Genomic DNA, 5,505 nt, shown 5'->3' on the forward strand with positions numbered 1-5,505 from the left:
CACGCTAGTTACACAATACACAACAGCCAGATCTTTCTAGTCTTACACTGCTAAATTAGGGACGGCTAGCGCAGATAATCCCTCGTGTAGCTTTGCGCGAAATTCAAAAGCAAACAAACAAGCTTACAAAACGAATGTTAAAAATGTAGTTTGAGACAGCTTGTAATTAGCTGAGTAAATGAGCTTAATGTTTCATAAAGTCTCAGCGAATTGTGCGAAATACGTTTAAGTTACCGAGTTTGCTTTCGACTATTAGTAATACTATAGGCCTATCTTAACGTGATTGTTTTGGATGCTCCTAAAGGTGTGAAATTATAGCCCAGTATTTTGTATGATATGTTACTACTGTGTACATGAGGGTACACAATTTGAACTGATTATGACTGTAATAGTCATCAAGTGTTATATTACAACAAGTTTGTGATTCGTCATTTCATTCTACAAAGTTCACAGAGGAAGCCCAATATACATAACACCACAAACTGAACTTACAGTTTAATTCGTGTTATATGTACTTGGACACAGGGATTGGTTTAGTCCATTAAACGTATTTTGTATTATTTTTTAAATGTATGCAAAAACCATGATGATTTGTACTTCGTATAGTTTTATTTCATTAATAAAGTTCGAAGTTTATTTAATCTTTTGTTTTTTATCACCATATTAACATGAAATTTCTTTGACTTGTACTAAATGCTAGCACATTTTACATGTTGTGCATTTTATTTTCTAAAACAAATTTACACGAGTATTTTAGACTCATTTTCACGTTCCCTTGTGCTCACGAAACCTTCATATTAGTGAATTTCTGCTAAAAAATATAAAAAGTACTAATTTGGAAATATTATCAGAATGATAAATATTTTATGAAGTGACAAAAAATCCTTATAGTTAGTCGTTCATCCGTAAATAATGATGCCAATACATTTTTGATTTTACAACATTTCTAATAATAAACAATAGTTGATCCAATGTAGTTCTAATTCCTGAAGCTGCCGCACGTATGTGGTGGCGTTCTATAGCCACTATAAAAGATTAAAGAGAGAGAATTTCCTGCAGTGGAATGTGAGATAACACACCGTGGAGTGGACAGAATCTTCAACACCAGATATCACAAGCGATAGGAACAGCGCAATGAACAAGCCACAAAAGCAGCTGGACGAACACGTGTAAGGTAAAGCATGTGCTTTCTTTCACATGAGTATCTTTGTTGATATAGTTACCTTTTTAAAATTTCTGTTTTTGATATGAACCATCCATAATACTTAACTCTGCTAAGATCTGCATAAACGTCGTCTTAAAATAACCACAACAAATTAAGTAATGCTCTCTTATTATTACTTTCCTAAACCTTATTCAGTTATTTTATGTGAAAAATGTTACCCAAAATCAATAACTAACTGTTTCGAGATCAGAGTTAACAAAAAAACCTGAAAAATAAGCTAGTTTTGTTGGGAACAAAAATCGAAAATATGAATAAAGAAGATTTAGTAATAAAAGTTCCAGATGAGAAAGCAAAACTTGACGTTGTTTCGGAAAGAAACTTTTCGTTGATAAGGGATCTAAAGTTGGCGGTATCTGTATTTATTCGTTGTACTACAAATTAAAGTTGAAACGTGCATATCTTAAGGGAATATTTGAACACAATTACAATGTAGATTTTTGTTGTTATATATTTAGGAGTGTTTTTGTTTTTACGCTACATGCTAAATTCACCAGCTTTACCAACATTATATATACATATATAATTTCTTTTTACCATGTAGATAACTTACGAAATAACTCCATTCGACTCCACGACGCGCAGTCTTAATTATATGCGAGTGAAAAGGTAAAGAACAAAATGAGTGCGTAAAATAGAACTACGTTCTAACTTTAGTAGCAAAGTAATAAAACAAATTTTATATTTTATAAGATTATCGAAAAATTTTTGTCAGACAATAGTATGTAGGTTTCTTCTCGGGGCCAAAAAGTTTTGTGGATTTCTGAGTTAATCAGAAATTATTTGGAAAATATATATATATACAAAACAATTCTCTCTAAAGACAAAGAAATTAATATAGCTTTGTATTTTATTTAAAAAAAAGTTTCTGTAATGATATAAAAGTAATAAGAAACTGATATGAGTATTTCTTTATTGTTTGTAATTAAGCACAAAGCTTCACAATGGGCTATCTGTGCTCTGCCCACCAAGGGTATCGAAACCCGGATTCTAGCGTTGTAAGTCCGCACACACATATTGCTGTGCCACTGGGGGCGAGTATTTCTTTATTAATTGCATTCAACTGTAATGTATAATATGAATAAATACGATAATTATCACGATTATTATAAATAAATAAGATAATCATCACGATATCATACTTTCTATTTAATAATTAAACTATTTATTATCTATATCACTATAATAATTTATTGATAGGCCTGTTACCTTTCTTCCGTGATAGAAAATCCGAAGAGTTCTATTATTCAACAAACACCTAAATTATATAATTCTACATGTGTTCTTCTAGTGAAGCTCATATTGATTTATACTAAGTTTAACGGTTATCTTATTCATGCTTTGCCAGACATTTTGTCAAATATTCAACGGATGAGTTTCTGCTTGTTCCTTATTTTATTTATCTTCTACTAGAAAGGTCGATTCAAAGAGTATTTCTTGATAGATATTCTATTTTTTCATCTAGTATCAATTCGTTTTATCGACTTTAAGGAGAAGAGCTTGAAGTTTTACTTTTAGGCCTCTTTTTACATACGTTTTGCCTGGGGTAGCCTGATTCACTTTGTTTTGTTTTAAGAGTGTGGCATCTTATTAGAAAGTTATATTTATTATATTGGAAGTATATAAAGTCACTATATACCAGTCTTTGGACTTTTAATAAAGTTGTTATATGCCAGTTTTTGGTCTTATGTGAGAGTAGTTTTATTACGTTACAGTTCCCCCTCATATCAACAGAATGTTTTAAAATATAACAATATACTGAATTAATGTTCAGAGATATATGTAGTTGGTTTCTATCCAGGCAGTAATGTTTTATGTTTTCACTTCAATAATTTGTTTTCGTTTATTTCAACAGATATTTAATTTTCATTTGATCAAATATTCTCTTAAAGGTTACACAGAGGATCATACAAAATACGATGGATGTTCTTAATGTACTTGATATGCATAATAGTAATATACATAATATGAAAATATGGAATTAATCCAAAACTGGGGCAAAGGAAACTGGAAGAATACTGAATTTCTTCTGACAGGGATTATTCTCATTCATGTATGTTACAACAGTATCTTTTATAGCAATATGGAAAAGGAGGTTAAGAGAAAATCAAAGCTCGTCACTGCAATCACTTGAGCCTCAAGAGGCGGATGGTTTCATAGTGTGAGCAACATCCATTGTTATCATTTGTTTGTTCTCCTACTTAAAAACTACTCAATATATGGATGTTTAAAATAAAATTATGTGGTGATAACATATTCATTGGTGTACGCACTGCTCGGATGATCAATAATTCTAGTTTTTGAAGTAACAGACAAGACAGCGTGTATGTAACAATATTTTTGTACTTGCACATTGAGCTATTCTTTTACCAACGAATAGTGGGATTGGCTGTCTCATATAACGCCCCCACGAACCCGCGACCCTCAGATTGCGAATCGAACGCCCTAACTACCAGGCTATGCTAGGCCCTCATATTTAGGATAAAGTTGATACCGAAAGTAGTACATATTTGCACAATAGCGTTGATACTGAATTATATATATCGGTTTCGAAGTGTTGTTCCATAATAGTACTAGAAATTAATGTTTCAAATGTTCTACTTGTAACACTCTTTTCAATAGAAATTGTTAATGTTATTGAAATTTTTTGTTGATATGGGTTGACCAGATTACACGGCAGAAAAATATTATTTCCTGACTGAAACCTTCAAAAGTATTGTTTAACAAAATATTATTAAATCCTCTTGTCTAACTTCGTTTATTTACAGGCACATGCATGTTTTTCTCTCTTGTTTAGCCTTTGATATACCATGATGTCTTCGTTAAATTTATAGATATTACGACCGATGTTTGTTTCTTCTGAAAATAAACAAATATTATTGAATACGTTTATAGATAAGTAAAACCAATTTTATTATAATCGAAATTTTAGAGATTACTTTGCTCAGTATCACCGCAATTCGTCAAATTTTGTGAAAGTGCTACAAAGATTTTTATAGTTCTCTAGTAAAGAGAATCAATTTGTGAGTCTTATAAACGGCTTATACAGATGAGTAAGAACATCATTTTAAGCGACAGTTGGGTAGATTTGTTTTTTCGTTTGTACAGTTGAAAAGTCTGTTTTAATTAAACTTAAACGTACGTTAAGTTTTCGAAACCGAAGGTAAGTCACAAATATATGCAAAAAAAAGACAGTTTAAGAAGCAACAACAGTGTTGCGGAACTTGTCGATTTAAATCTTGATTCAGTGTTTAATGAAAGTATATTGGTGAAAGGTCTGCATTGAATCACGTTAAGACAACAAACGCTGCGTGTAAGTTCTGTACAAGAAGAAGCATAATATTAAATAACGTTGCATTTTGTTTCATTTCGTAAATAACATATCTTACGTGTGATAAGTGAGAAACTACTCAAACTACATAATCAGTCTAGGAAAACTTTCCCTCATAAATCTGCTTGATTAGTGATTTTCGCATAGCGTTCTGAGAAAATTAAATCTGTTTTGGATTTGTGGTAAAACCATGTAGAGATTGCACTCAATGCAAGATAGCATGGGCCTAATTAAAGCTTAATAAAAGGGTATGCAATTCTTATAAATCGGCCTTGATAAAGAGAAAGTATGCATATGTTTGAGTACGTGACTATAATCACAAAATCTAAGAATCGCTCTCGTGTAGATGCTTCAAAGTTTAACAACTTGTAAGATTTGTGAGCTAGATATTGCTATTAACTTAACGTCGTTTCTTCTCGCTATATAACTGAACGTGATAACATTTTTTTTGCAAGAAACTTTCATTTAAAACTTGTAATTTTTAAACACTCTTTCCGTAGATTACTTCAGTTTAGTTTCAAGATGGAGAAGTAATTTATATATAACTCCTGGAAAAGTAATGTCTAGCGTAGTGTTTGTGAAACTGAAAAGACAAACGTAACCTCCTAGAAAAGTACTGTCTAATGTAGTGTTTGTGAAATAAAAAAGTTCAAAGTAATCCGTAAAAAAAAAAATATTTCTAACATTCAGCATATGTAAGGCTGAAACTACCAACGCCAGGGTACATTATATTATATCCTTGTTTTTTTAATAAATTGTTTTTTATCGTTAAATAGCGTCGTTTCAAATTGTATATACGTTTACGATAGATTTCTTAAAATCGTCATGATTTTAAAGTATGAACCCAAATTAACCAGACAAATGTAATATATGATGAGATGATGCAACTAGATATTAACATGCTTATGTTTGTTTGTTATGAATTTCGCGCAAAGCTACACGAGGGCTATCT

At 31.2% G+C, this 5,505-nt stretch overlaps 1 long non-coding RNA gene across 1 annotated transcript in view; it reads left to right on the top strand.

Annotated features, from left to right (window-relative positions):
- Positions 1 to 1,080: 1,080 nt before the first annotated feature.
- LOC111085281 overlaps positions 1,081 to 5,505 on the top strand; it is a 28,831-nt gene continuing 24,406 nt past the window's right edge. The window contains exons 1-2 of the long non-coding RNA XR_002610112.1: positions 1,081 to 1,174; positions 1,767 to 1,831. This is a non-coding gene — a long non-coding RNA (uncharacterized LOC111085281). The remainder of the gene's footprint in view (positions 1,175 to 1,766; positions 1,832 to 5,505) is intronic.

The sequence above is a fragment of the Limulus polyphemus genome, unplaced genomic scaffold (genome assembly GCF_000517525.1).
Source record: "Limulus polyphemus unplaced genomic scaffold, Limulus_polyphemus-2.1.2 Scaffold307, whole genome shotgun sequence".
NCBI lineage: Eukaryota > Metazoa > Arthropoda > Merostomata > Xiphosura > Limulidae > Limulus > Limulus polyphemus.